This window comes from Python bivittatus, unplaced genomic scaffold (assembly GCF_059951505.1).
Source record: "Python bivittatus isolate LINGU-HERP-01145 unplaced genomic scaffold, Pbiv_v1 ctg000480_np1212, whole genome shotgun sequence".
NCBI classification, from domain to species: domain Eukaryota; kingdom Metazoa; phylum Chordata; class Lepidosauria; order Squamata; family Pythonidae; genus Python; species Python bivittatus.
Genome location: NW_028277075.1, coordinates 81472043 through 81488529, shown reverse-complemented (window position 1 = coordinate 81488529; position 16487 = coordinate 81472043). Strand labels below are relative to the sequence as shown.

Sequence of the window (16487 nt, the reverse complement as noted above, 5' to 3'; positions counted from 1 at the left end):
GTGATGTCATCCTCTGACTAACTGGGTAAAATCGCTCACACAGATTTTCAGAAATAAAGGAGAATCAGCCATAGAAAAAATGGATATTCTGATGATTTTATTTCTTTCCAGGAAAGATTCATTTTGCTAGTTTATACCCTCAAACTAAAATTGAAGAATATCCAACAGTTTTAAAATTGGCACAAGCTAGAGATTTCTCAGTTTTTGCAGGTTATGCAATAACATGCTTGGCAAATACAATTTTGCAACCATATCACTTCTCACGGATAGATTACAGTGGTACCTCGGTTCACGAACTTAATTCGTTCCGCAACTCTGGTCGTGAACCGAATCAAATTTTCCCATAAGGTTCAATGTAAATACAGTTAATCCGTCCTGACCCCTCCGAATTTGGTCGCCAACCGATTTTTGATCGCATCCCGAATCAAATTTCCCCATAAGGTTCAATGTAATTACGGTTAATCCGTTCTGAACCATATGTTTTTTTTTTTAAACCGCAAAAATATGAAACAAAGTACAGTACGAAGAGAGAGAAAGCTAACCTTGCTCGACGCGACTTCTGGCGTGGAGGACAGGAAGGCAGGTGGGGAGGCGGTTACTGCTTGGAGGGAGAGTCCCCCTCCCTACAGGAAGCCACGACCACGTGTCACGGCAGGGAAAATGGCCACAGATCCTGTTCGTCACCCGATGCGGAGTTCGTGAACGGAAGCAAAATTTTGCGAACGGAGCTATTCGTGAACCGAATTATTCGTGAACAGAAGCGTTCATGAACCGAGGTACCACTGTACTAGGATTTTTTAGACTTTTGGTGTTTTTTTGAAATTATATCACAATATGATGCAAAACAGAAGATAGACAAGATGAATACGTCAAGAAACAGCTGGGATATTTTTATACTCTTCAGAGTCTTGGTAGGATTGGGACAGGTTATAAAGATTGTAAATAAATAAATTTGATAAATAAATAAATATTGTGAAATAAATAAATTAGAGACAGAGAGTGCTCAACAGAGCTTACGCATATATTATATTTCTTTATCAATATTTATAAGGAAATGTAATACATGCATAAGCCCATTGAGCTCAGTGGGAATCACAGTGCAAAGCTTACTCAAAAATTATTCCTGTTGGGTTCAGTGGGGCCTGCTTCTTGGTAATTATATATAGGATTAAAGCCTAAGGGATTATATATTTGAAACAGTCAGTCCAACTGCAATGTTTCTCTGGGACATTGCAAACAATAGAATAACAGGTCTAGTGATAAACTGAAACAAATTACTTTCCATAATAAGAAAAAAATTGCAGTGTTTGTTTAGATCCTTGGGAGTTCTTGATCTTAACTTACAGTAGGAGATCCCACATGAAACTGACGCCATCCTGATTAAAAGCAGAAGAACCAAGTTCTGCTAAACAAGATTCACAACTCTGCATGGAGGCTGGATGTTTTACCTGAATAGGTGTTATAATATCAAATGGTGGGACTATAAAAGAAACAATTGTCCATATCCAAGTTGGGCTGCCTTGCCATTGCAGCTTTGGAGTGAGTGGGAAAAAGTCATCCAAGCTTTTACTACAGGTAATCTGTTGGATTAGTAAAGGAAGGAATTAGATAGTTGCAATGGGTATGGAAAGGAAAGGGTTAAGAATAACACATGTTGTGCTTTCAAATTATACCAAAACATGTGGTGCTTGTCTCCCAAGTCTGGCACTAAGGAGCCTGTGGTCTGGCAAAAGTTTGGATTTCTGGTTTTGATTTCAGAAATCATCACAAACACTAAGGCTGAAAAGCTCTAAATAACATTTGAAGGGAAGGGCTATAAAATCCTAGTTTATATACCATACATGAAATTAGACATTGTTCTTCTTGGAGTTTATGTTCCAGTTCTTTCTTCATATAATTAGATATGAATGGATCCTTAAAAGAGAAGGAGGAGGAAGAAATTGGTACTATGTTAGATCTTGCTGTAAAAACCTTTTGGCAACAAAGCTGCTTAATCTTTGAGATTAATTCTCTATTTGAGAAGACAAGTAAAGAAAGAATCTTGGATAGTTCTGTAGTCTGCAAGTATCAACATGGAACTCTGCCTGGAATCTCCAAAGGCATGTTAATCTGATGGCTTTATCACAAAATATCTGTCACTCTAAGGAAGCTGGGTCGAGGCAAGATACTGTACAGTTGCTCTCTAACAAACCCTGGTGCACACAGTGATAGAATTACCAAAGATGTAATGAAACAATGTTATACTACTCTGTACATGTCTAGAATGTATGTTATCCAGGTTGGTTCCCTCCCAGTGATACATGCTTGACACAAGTCCATGGAACTCTAATACATCTGTATGTATTTCCACCTACAAATAAGATGTTTCCCTATTTCTAACTCCTTGCAGCATATTGGAAGTCATTCCTGAAATTGCTCCAAGCATTGGAAGTAGGCTGGGCTCCAGCAGTAAAAGGGGATGCTATAAGGCCTTTGTATAATCAAAAGCTTCTCCTATAGTCCCTTAAACTTCCATCTTATATAACATATAGCCTTAGCAGAGTTTTCTGTTTATCCAAACTAGAAGTCTTCAGTGTCTCACATGTAATATGTATAATACAATACCAATCCAAGCATTGATGGCTCTGGCATTCCTCAACAAATACTCTATCCTGAGCAGTTAATCAAAAATATCCTGAAAATGTGTGGCTTCTGCCACATCAGATCCCAACAGGAAAAGGCAGGATTGAGGATCTTCTAATGTATCAACTTCGACAGATTTTATGTATCAGTTGCTGGGGAACATAAATAGAAGAATTCTGTTGTGCTCATATTCTGCTTTCAGCTTCAGAGCCAAGTTCTCACAACTAGTGTGTCAAGACAAATGTTGGAGAAAAGGAGGCAAGGCTCTAATTCAGAGTGGACCAACTTCAGCCCTGTAGGTTGTACTCCCATTTTTAATCAACTTGAAACCAGACAGGAAAAAAACACTGGTTTAGTCAGGGGCACAGACTCGCAGCTGGAAAGAAGGAATGAGATACATAAGGAATAGTACATATTGAGTAGGGGAGCTATAGTATTTATCAGAACCAAAACTGAGCTCACAGTCCTATCACTCAAAAATCCATTCTTTCTTCACCCCAAAACTTCTAAGTTTCACCAGACTAATATCACTACAACAAATGCCATAATAAATTATGAGTGGAATTCTACTACAAATCTTTAAGTTATCTCTTGGTATATTCTGATCTGCTTTTTTCTCTGATATGAGGTGCACTAATGCATATTTTATTCAGCTTTCATGGTTTGACCGAATACAGACATTTTTCAATAGCACACATGAAAATACAGGGAGTTTTATTGTCTTACTGGTTCCTCTAGAAAATAAAGACAACTGGGGAAAATTAATAATACAACTGTACTTTAGAGGTTCATTAGGACTACCAGATTTAGGGTGCCAATATGAGACAGCAGCACAGAATTAGAGTTTTCTACATCTCTTTGATACCATCTAGTGGTTGTCCAGATTTTGTTGCAGCCCAAAGATAGTAGTCCTGGTGCCACATTATTAGTCCAGCTATGTTCCTATGTGTTTCTTTGATACCTGTATCTGGCTAGCTCTTGGGATGGTCACTATAATGTATTTTTAATGATGCAGGTAATAACTACATAGGTTAGAGATCAGAGCTGAGTTCAAAGGGCAGCTGTGATTCAGAACACATAGAGGTACACACACAGCACCTATTCAGAACACCTTAAAGCAGCCACATCTTTCCTTGGGCTCCTATGGAAGATCTTGGAAAAGACACATTGGGCTTAAGGTGTTCCTGGCAGGCACAACATGCATGCCCACATGTTCCATACCACTTTAATATTGACTCAGAAATTAACAGTATATAATGAATTAAGGTCACCAGGATACATTACATCATATCCTGGGTCAAGGACTGAACCGAGTTCAAAGACTAAAAAGGGTTATTCACAGGCAGAGAGCTAGACGGTAAGTCGGTCCAGATGTCAAAAGCCATACCAGTACAGTTGTGCTTTATTTGTGCAGAGGGCTCAGTGGGATCACTGGATCTACCAAGGAGTCATCTTCAGATGAACCCATGGCACTCTGCATCTCTGAAAGTTGCAATCTCCTTTTAGGTAAGGAAACATATTTTCATTTCTTAGAGCATGAGGCCTTTAAGATCCCTTTCCTGACCAGAAGAACCAGAATTTTAGAGAAGAATTCAATGGAGGAATAAAGGCCATAGTCATGTGAACAGCTCACAAAAAGATGGAGGATGTTGTGCAAGCTATAATCAGCACTGAGTTCCTCAAAGAGGATAACTGCCAGGGAGACCTACTAGACAACACAGGATATCTAGTTTCTGTAGCTTCTATGTATTATATCTTATGTTACTGATGGTAAAAAGGAACAAAGAATGTGGGACACCAAAAGCAAGTTGGCCAATAAAAGCAGCACCTGCAGCACTGCACTTTGTTTGAACCCTTGCACCAAGAACTGAGAGCTCTCTGGTCTGGGTAGAGCAAGAGTGACACAACTGTTCTGAATGACGGGTAATTCTGGTGTGCTCAGAAGGTACAGGAGACCCAGCTTTTGATTCTACAAGTAATGACACTTAGCCAAAGAAAACAAGACATTACATCTACTCTATGAAGTCACCTCTTCAGGTGAAGGGCAGAGCAACTTGCAGTCAAGAGCCTCAGTAGCCTGATACCTTGAGGGATGATGGGTGTGTGGAGAACATGGAGTTTGTCTGCTGTAATAGAATCTTCAAAACAGGGTTTCATAAAGCAGACATTTATAGTGCTGCATAACCATAAAGAACAAGGAGGCATTCAGATCAGTCATGGCCAAACAAGCAAAATTAGCCTTATTTAGGATTGGCCAATTTCCTTAAATATTGTGCATACTCTCACACAACATGGCCAACTTCTAATAATGCAACACCACTCCCTCAAAAACAGGTCTGTATGTTTTTCATCATTTGCTTGAGGTATTATGGAAATGCAAGTGCAGCTTGTATACCTCATAGAGGCAACCCTATTCTGCCCTATAAGTCCTGCATCCCTTACATTCCATCCACGTTGCCTGTTCCAAATCCAGCAATGTGGGCATATTTATGATTCATAATCCCATACACCGAATACTGGTGAGTTTACAGCAGGTGTAAATCAAGGGAGCTACTTCTGTGCAAATTCTTCATACAGAAGAATCACATTATACATGGGGTTCATTTCACTGGTTATCTTTCTGGTGGTTTTGTGCTTTTCTCCTGCTTAAAGTCAACCTTTCATTTTCCCACACTCTTAACTTTAGTGCAAGTTTTAACAGGTGGAACGTATTTCATAAATGGCACAGCATTTTGGGCAGTAAAAACTAGACTTTAAACCTTGATCCTTCGGCCACTGAGCTATCAAAGGCAAAATTGATGATCATGAGCCCAACCATAACCAATGTATCAAACCAAGGTGTTTTGTTTCTGTATTTGAGAAGAAAAATGACAGACTGAAGGACTGTCAATTATCTGATTCACAAGACTTCCATTTTTGAAAAGCAAAGCTAAAATCTACCCCCATATTCAGCAATTTGAGCTGTATTTATGTGTCATTTGTCCTTCTCTTTCCTTAACCTTTGAGTGAAAACAAGAAAAAAGCAAAGTATGATCAATACAGACATTCACCAATGGGCAGCAATCCACAAATTATGTCTACATATAATAGTCATTTTTTGTCTATTAGCCCAAAACAATATAGCCCCAAAGTCTCTGTACTCAGGCAGAGCACTTCTTCTTTTCCATATAGCAAATGGCAGTCTGACCTTCACACAAAATGAAGGAAAAAAATTAATCCTTCACATGGCTCAGTCCATATAAACTCAACAGATTCCCTATAAATTATTAATCTCTTTCTGCTGATTAAACATTGCCTTCCATTTCCCTGCCAGTCCCAACATGGCAAACAAGCATTTAGGACCAATCTACTGTACATCAGAGTTTGGATTTTCCCCCCTCTGAATGGCAATGTCCATTTCGATCATGCTCAATCTATCCTCTTCTACTGTCATTTCTCTCATTTTTCCACAAATCTTGTTTACAGCAATTGAAGTTGTTTGTTGTCTGCTTTGCACACAGATATATAAATGATATAAATGTGATATCCACATAACTTACATAAAAAAAAAATTGACATGGTATGCAAGGCATGTTTCCTCATAATATGACTTGAAATAATCCCAGATTTCTTCTTTCTTCCCACTTTCTTTCTTAAAATCTCACATCCCCAAACTGGGAAATTCACTTGAAATGCCTTAATCCACAATAATCAAGATATGCTCAAATAGCAAACAGCCCATCATCATCATCATCACACATAAACACAATCAATAATATAAGAAACGGGCTGAAATACTGAGACTTATTATTAAGTAAATTGTGATACTGGTATAACTTCTATTTGCATAACACTAATTCATAATGGCATGTAAAACAAATTCATCACACCCAGCAATATAATGACTTGATTTATACTGAAAAGAAAAGAAAAAACACCCACAATCTCTGGAGAACAAAATTAAACTGGCAAGATATACGTGCTTCTCAAACCCAAAGGTTTTTTGTTTGTTTGTTTGTTTGTTTTTTAAGCGTCAAAATAACTAAATTATTAAAAAGGAGGGTGGGTGAATGCATCTCTAGAAGTAAATCACATGTTTGGTTCACGCTCACACACGTCCACTGGTTATTAATGTCAAGCTGTAGCAAAGATACTCAAGAAAATCATTACCATTCAGAGCCACTAACAGCTATTAAATCTCAATCAATTCAACTTAACACAAGTGTACTTCAGGGGCCCTTCCAGTTCCTCACAGATGCAGCTCAGAAGCTCCTGACTTATTGTATCGTCCTCTACTCACAAAAGGGCCCTTGCTAAGGATCCCTCTAAAAAGAATCTTAAGTCTTATAGACCTGATGTTCTTTTAACAGATATTTCCTTAATCAACAGATCACACACACCCTTTCTTTGCCAACTGGTTAAAAAAAGGGGAGAATGCTCTATTATCACCCCACAAGGTCAGTATGAAACAAGAAAAATGTATTAATATTAATGAAGATGATGGGAGAGAATAACTGAAAATATTTCATTTGTGAGAAGTAAGTACTGTATATCCCATTATTTTTCAACACAGAGAGCTAAATTCTGATTCTAGGTTTGTTGCCATTCCTCATCTAAATCCTCATGATTTTAATGAATGCTGGACAATCAGTGGAATTGCACTCATGGACTATGCCCATAATATTCCAGATGGTTACCACACTATGATGTGGCCAAATGCAGGCCTACCATCAGGTGGAAAATGGGTCCAAACCTGTTCCCCGCTCCTGCATTCAGTGAGCAAATGGGTGGGACATGGGAAGGTCACTTCAATGAAACAGTCCAATTGTTAAAGCAAAATAGGTTTCAACTTGGCCAGCACTTGGATGGGTGACTGGCTGACCAGCTTTCTTAAGTAGTCTTGAACTTCAGAAATAAACCATGTAGGCCACTGATCTCCAAGTCCCATGATTTTGGTGTGCCACAACTGAGCATCACATTTTCACTCTTATGCCATCTCTGTCAGCTTTCCTGAAGCAGGTGACTGAATGTGTGGCCTGTCTTTTTCTGCAGATAAGCCATGCTGGCTGGGAATTCTGCCTGCTGTGGGTTCCTTTTTGGAGGACCCCAGGCTGGAGAAGACTGACTTAAAAGCTCATGGTGGATCAGACAAATGCATGAGATAGCCAGTGTTCCTGACTACAACTCTGAAGACTATTTTCAAATAGCTATATGATGGATGTAGATCATTATTTGATGGGGGAACCATTCAAATATTCATTCTGATAGAAATGAAAGGACCCTTGGAATTCAGCTGCAAACTGGCTTATACAAATACAGTTTGGTTGCACCTACAGAGAAACTCCATACCTATCTGTAAAATTTAAAAAATGTACATTCCTTCACTGATATATAATTGCTTACTCTCTTTTGTTTCTACCTGACATGTGTTAATGCACCATAAATCAAAAGCAGGAAAAGGAAGCTTTGGCAGAGTTTTATGGTGGTCCAGAAACACATTAAAAAGCCAGCAAGAAAGGCATCTCTGATATTGTAAGCAAAATCTGCTGAGACAAACTAATCTGGATGACTATTTGTTTCCTATCCTTGGGTGAGAGACAGCCAGGAAATACTAGGATAATACACTAGTCTGGGAAGCTGAAAAAAAACACCCCACATTCAAGAAGGCAAGGCCCAGGAAAACTACATGGGCTTGTCCACGTTGTCACCAGAAATCAAGCTTAACTCAAAGGACACTTTTTTAGTTCTGATATGGTGAACACTGTATACATCGGAACTCCCCTGATTAATACCAGTTCTCTATGATATCTGTGATCAGAGTTCCTTTTAATGGAAGTACCAGAGATTAATCCAGAAATTTCAGCACAGAGAACACAAGTTCTACCATTGAGCTAAGGCCTCTCTTTCTGTACCCAAGCTAGTCAGACTCATCCAAAAATCTTCCTTAACTTCCTCACAGAATCTTTAAAAAAACAAAACAAAACTTCATGCTCTCTTAGCCATTTCTTTTCATGTATCCCCAGAAAATGATAGTTGAGGATGAGCTATTCCTTGATTGCGTTTTTAGCTAACAGGCAGTCTTAGTTTTCCATTAAAAAGAAAAAAAAAACAGAATGCAACTATTATTACAATCAAGTTAAAGACCTGGTGTTATGTGAATACAAAAATGCCATACAAATGTTGAGGACAGAAAAAGCATCTAAGAAGTTCATTAGTGATTGTTAATAGGCAACAAATATGATCATCACCATTCACCAGCTTGTTACCAAAAAAATGTTGGTATGTGCTCACATGCATCCACTTTCATATATTCATCACATTTCTCTAGGACAGTCAGCAAATTTGGCTAAGCACAATTACAATTTAACAAGCAGCCACAAGTTATTGGGAATCAAGTAAAAGATTGCTTATAAAGTACTTTGTCCTACAAAATATCCACAGACCAATGAGAAAATGTGGCTATCTGGGAGACATTATCTGAAGCTAATAGAAGATAAGTATCTTGCATGTGCTAAATTCAGTTTTCCACTATCCTGCCAGACATGCACACAAAAGAAATAAAACAGGAGACTTAAGAATAACTACCGTTCAGTGTCTTAGAAATCAAGTATGACTGAATCATAAAGAGGGAACAGTTTAAATGACTCCCACCCCCCATAAGTTGCTTGAAAGAAAACCTAGGAGCATAATTGGTCTGGAAGCCCCATTTAATTACAGGGTTCGAGTCCAACTGGGAGGAAAGGAGCTGCATTTCAACCACACCACCTGAGATCATCCAGATACTGAAACTATTTGCAAGTTGACAAAAACATTTGCATCATAAAACACGCCAAGGCAGCACCGAGGCAAGGCAGATGTGGAATGTGCAAAGATCAGGGCACTAAAACAATTGAGGCTGTAAATAAGGACTGGTAATCAGCAATCATTGCAACTCGGGTTTAAATGCCAGGCAATTAATGGGCTTCATTCTACCGAAAGGAAATACTTTATCATAAGCTACCCTGTGAGCAGCCAAGAGCCTTGCCTCTGACCCTCACAAAGGTATCAAAAGAGGGAGAAAAGCATTTATAATTGGGCTTTCTGTCGGGTCACGCACATTACACAAACTTTCTCCCTCTGAACCGTTAGGAGCGCAGCTGTTTTCTGCACTTTCTACTGTATGTCTTACAGTAGGGACACAATGAGAGAGAGGATTTCTCTAGCTAAAAGATGGGAAGGGGCGCTGGAGGGGAAGGCAGAATTCAACCTATTGCTAAAGGTCCCTTTGATTTCACTGTTGTTTTTGGTTCATTAAATTTTCCACAGATTTGCAGAGAAGAAAACATGATCAATAAACCCTGACAAAAGTGAACGTGTGAAAAAGGCAAGAGAAAGGCAAAAGGGAGATAAAAGGGAGATCCTGATTTCAGAGCCAGATGACCAGAGCTTTGGGCTGCTGAAGAATTTGAATAGGCCATCATTTCTTTACAGCTTTTCACTTTCTTTCTCCTCCTGACTGTTGGAACTCTTCAGTCAATACAATAGTAAATGCACTAAAACTGGTTTTCTTATGCTAATGGATGGGATCGGGCACTCAGAGTTAAAACACACTTCCCACCAATGTGTGTTCTTTTTTCTTTTTTTTTTTAAAAAATACATTAACCTATTCAAGTTAACCCAAAACTTCAGAGCCTGCTTAAAGCTTAACCTCCCCCATGCACAAAATTAATGTGGGTTCTGTTCCCACCTACTCTTTTTAGCAGCAAAGAGGGAGAAAAAGTCTTCAATCAGGGTAAGGTTTCTTTTAAAAGCCTTTCAGATGAGAGAAATGAAGACTGAAAAGAAGGAAGAAACAGAAACTCAGCATCTAGAATTTTAGCCTGTCTTATTTCATTCATACACTGAATGGAACTAAGTAACAGTAATAATAATAATAATAATAATAATAATAATAATAATAATAATAATAAGAAGAAGAAGAAGAAGAAGAAGAAGAAGAAGAAGAAGAAGAAGAAGAAGAAGAAGAAGAAGAAGAAGAAATGTTTTTCTAAACTGGAAACTCTGAATTGATATCTTGTGTTACTACAAATCTCTGTGAGTTCTGGCCCTGCTACTCTGGATAACCAAGATGAACAGAAACTGAACTTCATAAACATTCTTCAGGATTTAAACAAATGGTTTCACTCAGTTATGTCTCCATAAGACTCCTGGATAAAATGTATAATCTTCAAGTACAATCCATATAAAGAGTCCTTGTTGCTACTACCCTACCCACAGAGTCACTCAATTTGTGGAATATAATATTCCAAATTGCATATCTCCTTCTGCATTTTATCCTTAAGTGCAAGGATCACACAGTAAGTGTCCAGTGAGTATATACAACTATGCTAAAATTTAGCCACTTTTAAGTAAGAATGTTGTTGTCATTATGGCTGTGTGTGTTAAAGAAATAATTGACCCTAAAGGGTTTTCCTTCAAAATGTTAATTCTTTCTGATAGTCACCCTAATTCTGAGTATACGTCAAACACTTTTCAAGCAAATTAACACAGTGCAATTTACTTCATTCATAGAAATTCAGACAGCTGAACCAGCAGCAGCTTACAGGCAAACATTCACAGCCCATGAAGTGTTAGAGAAGGCTTGAAGCCATAATTAGATAATAACCACATTTTTTAAAGAGGAGGCATTCAAAATAAGCTCTTTTTTTTTTTTTAACTTACTACTTCAAAAATCTTTGGGTAAGATGGTGAAGTGTGCTCACTCTAAGGAAAGCAATGGTGGGGTATTTGCTACACAAATACAGAGAGAGAGTTTTGGAAAGCTGCTTGCTGCATTTGCTTTCTTTGCTAATCTGTCCTGGAAACTCCGTTGTGAACAAGGCACTTCTGAGAATACAAAAAGCTTGAAGGATTTGTGTATCTTTCAGGACACAGTGCAAACAACTGGCTTACAGTAGGCCACCAGAAGTTGAGGGAGCAAGGGTAGCAACATTTATTCAGCTTCTATAAAATGCTTTGAATGTCTCTAGAAGAAATTGCTCTTGTAGGAGATGCCCCTGAAAAAGTGTACGTTCAAGGCTATGATTTTTTTCAAAAGTCAAGAAGATCTATGTCCTAAACAAAACTGAAAACTCTTGATATACTAAACTGATGAAGGAAGCTTTGTGAGTAACCACTGCTTCCAAACTCTTTCTCTGTCCTGCAACTCTCAAGGTGCCAGTACAGCAAATTGTACCCCAAATCAAGTAATTTAAATATAAAAGTACATTACATTTTGCATAGATGTATTTCTTTGGATGCAATCCAATTAACCCTTGACAGAGGATTGCCCATATAGTCAACAAGGTTTTTACCTTGTGGGAAATTAAATGTGAGTGATAAAGCTGTCATCTCATTCACATTTGCTCAGAATGCAATACAACCAACAGATGTACTTGGGGGGGGGGGGGAGAAAGCATTCTGCTGCAGCACCTCAGAAAGTTTTAAAGACCACCCTAAACTGACTATACAATTCCTCCACTATCTGCTTATCTTTTTTGTAACTATTCAGCTTGGTTTTGTTTCTCAGCATATTGTTCTCCTGCACTACCTTTATACTGTGTCATTTCAAGTTTATCAGAATTCCAAAAATAAAACTTCCACGTATAAACCCAGCAATATTAGGCATGTCATGCATCAATTAATCAAAATCCAACAGAGGAAAAGAGAAAAAGCAACAGGAAATGGCTTGAATATTTCATCTTCTTTTTAAATGAACATAACCACAGGGAAACACCACTTATACATACTGAGATACCTCCACCTCTATTCCCTCCTTGCTAGGTTAAGAAAGAAGGATATTAAAAGGAAGCTGGAACCCATCTTTCTGAGGACATATTTTCTTTTGCAGAACACTTGTTACATTTCTGGGCATTTCACTTAAGACAAGAGGATTCAGGATCAAATTACTCTTCCACCTCACCTGCATTTTCAAGATTATCTCTTTTGGAAAGGCACACCACAGAATGAAAAAAGTCACTAAAAAGAAACTGTTCAATGTTAATTGTTTTTTCTATCTTTTAAAAATTATGGGCAGCCTATCTAAAGCCTTTAGGAAAGTTATATATATAGACTCTGCAGTTTTCTTAGCAAGATTGTTGGAAGTTGCCTTATGTTTAATTGTCCCACAAAAGGTTCCACTGAGAGTAATTTGTTTGAGAGACAACATGAGAGAAAAGACCATGCCAGTTGAGACGTTATACTCTGTCATTTATTTTGAGGACAAGTCAAAGGCAGGTGTCAACATTTCCTGGCACATGGGACAAAATAGAAATCACTTTAGGCAAACTTTAAAAATCACACACACACACACATGTGCAGTAGACACTGGTGTGTGAACAACGTGCAACAAGCATTTGCAGCTAGGAAAAGCCCACTGATATCTGTAAGAATTTCTTTCCCATGTGAAGGAAAGCAATTTGGTTTGCTTTCCACACACACACACACACACACAAATGTAAGTAAATCTGCTTTACCTTCAACCCCGTACACAGAAAGTCACAAAAAGGGGATTCACTTAAATCTAAGGTAGCTAGAACAAACAGAACAGATCAGTGCAGCTTTGCAAGAAATCAGTTTTTCTCCTTCTGTATATTTTGGATTTTATCATTTATTTACTCTATCCTTTTGGCACTGGGTCCATAGGACATGCCAATACAATATTTGTTTAAATGCTATTTTATGCAGCAGGCAAGAGAAACGTTTACTTTCAAATTCTTGGGCATCCCCCGAGACCCAACTGCATAAAAAGGAGAGAGATTTTTACAACTGCTCTTTTTATTGGCAACAGTCAATAGTACATGAACTTCAAAACCCAGAGCTGCAAAAGTGTACACAGACAGATATAGTATTTGAGAAACTGTATAAAATAAAAGAAACCAACATACACTAAGTGTAATATGGATTTAAAAGACAAAACATCAAGATATGTTCACTCTATGCCAGTGGATTCATTTCTATATACTGTACTGTAATGGGTGTATTCCAGCCCAAAATTTTCCTGGACTCAATTGGTTTTATTTTGAATAAACACATTCTGAATTTTGTTCCCATGTTGCTGTCTCTTGCACTTGTCAGGAAGAAACGCTCATTTGGAAAAAAAATGAACTTACTGCTGAGTAAACTCACATAAACTCAAGGATACGGGGTAGTGGAGTTTGTCAGAATAACGTCTGTAAATATACCACGCACACAGAAAGTTAGCCTTCACATTCAGTGCAGATGAATCTTCCCACTTCTTAAAATTTGTTTTGTTTTTATTTTCTCTACTGTGTAACTTTGTCCAATACATTGTAAGTTTTGTGGCCTTTGGGATGAAAGCTGACCAACAGTGTTAAAAAGTTTTTTATGTTGCCGTATGTGCAGATGAGATAAATTAAATGAGAAACTTAAACTCTATGTTGCCAGCTGTTCCGGGTTTAAATCAGCCCCAAACTTCACAGCATCTCCTCACACAGCTTTACAACCCCACAGGGTCAAAGTAACAACCGCTCCCAAACCTCGGCCCCCTGGAGAAGGGAAGCTACAAGGTGCCCCTGGCTATTATTCGCGATATTCTTTTGCGGGTGGTGACCGCTAAGTTTCCCATCTCGACTGACTTCCAGTGAAGTAAAGCACAAGCCTAACAGCGCCTCGAGCAACTCTTGGAGGCAAAGTGTGCAGCTCTGCCGGGACTGGAAATTTCTAACAGGGAAACCCCAGCAAATGACAGCAATCGGGTGCGAGTGTGTTTTGCGGTGAGGCGGAGGTGATTAATAAAGGCATCCCTGATGAGCTGAGTTCCTTCTCTGTACAATTGTTTTCAGCCTTGGGGTGGGGGAGAGAGAATCCCCCAGCTCTTCAAACCCTTAATGGGATTGGCGCCCAGTTCACTCCACGCCGCTCCCCGACACACGCGGATCAAGTTGCAGGGATGGATGTTTGAAATTCCTTCGCAAATATACTCGCTGAAAGATTGCTTCGGGGACCCGGGAAGGCTGGGTTGGGGAGGGGGAGAAAACACCATGGCTAGGAGACGAGTGCGCGGAGTTAACTCGTATCCAGAGGTCTCCCCCGCTCCCCAACCCACCCCCAGGAAATCAGCCTACAGGAACCTCGGCCACGTTCTCTGTCTCTGGAAAGATACAAAAATAAACCCCGCGTTGCAACGGAGTGACTGTCAGACTGTTACATCACAGCGCCACGAGGTTACCGCCTTAGGTCGCCGCACGCCCAGAGAAGCATTCCAGCAGCACATTCACACGCACGCACGCATCTTAGAGCTCCGTCCCAAGCGTCCGCAAAATAGTCCCGGAGCGCTGCCGAAATCGCTTTGCAGGCAAGTGCGGGGCGCCCACCATCACCACCGCCACACGCAGCGTCCGCTAAATTCCCGCAAACCTGTGCAAGTGCGGAGAGGGGAGGAGACGGAGCCGAGTCGAGCCGCTGGTCGTTGAATGAACCAGCACACTCTCCACCTGAGAGAGGCGATTTCAAATTGACCTGCCCACAAAGAGGGCGAAAGCAGCGGAGACCTCTCCACACACACACCCCGCCCCACTGCAGAAGGCCGGCGGGACAGGAGGTCGGATTCCCCCTTCGCTCGGCTTCACATTCCACCGTGTCGGGCCTGGCCAATTTGATCCCCTTCTCTCCCACGCGCCCCTGGCCAGCTCGCTCTCTTCGACTGCAGCGGAGCAGCCAGGCGCGGCCGCTAAGTTTTGGAGCCGCATCCTCCTCTCCTTCTCTTTCCGCCCTGGCAACCGGGCTGCAATCCCTTCCTGCGCGGGGGCGACCCGTCCCAACTTTTTTTTTTCCTTTGGGCCGTCACACCCACCCGAGAGGAGGGGGGAGGCGACGACGGCGGGAAAACGCGTGTTTCTCCCTCGTCCCCGTCCTCTCCAAAGGAAGCGGAGGAATCGCCGCTCCTGGAGCCGCGTCCCCTCCGGCCCCTCCCCAGGAGAATTCCGATACGCCGCGGGGGGAAAAAAGTCATGAGCGGCTCTACGGGAGCCGCGACTTTACCCTAAGAGAAGTTTTCACGCGGCCAGCGGCTGTTCCGGCTCCAGAGCAGGACGGCGAGCCCAGCTCCCCATCGTCCACTTCAGGGGTGCGGAAGAGCGAGTCGGGTCCTCCGGTCGTCCTTCCCTTTTGTGCACCGTCGCTCTGCCCCCCTTTTAAAGAAAGGCGAAGCCGCTGCTGCCGCCGCCGGCACCGCCAACCCTTGCCGAAGCTCGTCCGGATTCTTTTCCCTTCTTTCTCCCGCTCCGAGGCTCATTGATGATCGCCGGGGGAAGGAGAGGGGCCGGGAGAGTTTAAAAAAGTGTCGAGCGCCCCTGCTGCTGGCGTATTTCTGTCCTTCTGCCATCCATCATCCCTGCGTAGGACATCAATACACGCACGCTCGGGGGAAAATTAAGGCAGACGGAGGGGGGGAGGAGGAGGAGGAGAGAGAGAGAGGAGAGTTCTGTTTTCGCCCACCGCCAATTGAGGAAAGTTAAAAAAGAAAACGGGGGGGTGACCCAAAGGGGAGGAGAAAAGAAACTTTTTCTCTCTCCCAACTTTGAAACCCAGTTGGGGTTTGTTAACTCAAGTCAGATGATCTCCGGAACCCAAATCCATTGACTGATCTGTTTTCATTCTAATCCGCGGCGGGTGCTCCTCCTCCTCCTCCCCGCCCTGGAGTCAACTGCACCATTAGCTCTTCCAGAGAGGCCGGCCTTCCCCGCGTACCGGAGTGGAAAGGAGGTGCAGCGAGTGCCGGAGCAAGAGACGAAAGAAGAAGCCGGCGCAGCGGGAATTAAGCATCTCAAGTTGAGCTCGAAGAAAAAGAAGATGCCCCTCATAAGTGGGTCTCTCGCACACACGCGCGCGTACAAACTTTGGCCGAC

General features: G+C 41.0%; 1 protein-coding gene across 1 annotated transcript in view; it reads right to left on the bottom strand.

The window, feature by feature from the left end:
* Nucleotides 1-16021, bottom strand: part of GLI2 (GLI family zinc finger 2) — a 263871-nt gene extending 247850 nt beyond the window's left edge. The window contains exon 1 of the mRNA XM_025164234.2: nucleotides 15622-16021. The gene's annotated coding sequence lies outside the window, so the exon portion shown is untranslated. The remainder of the gene's footprint in view (nucleotides 1-15621) is intronic.
* Between the last annotated feature and the right edge of the window lie 466 nt (nucleotides 16022-16487).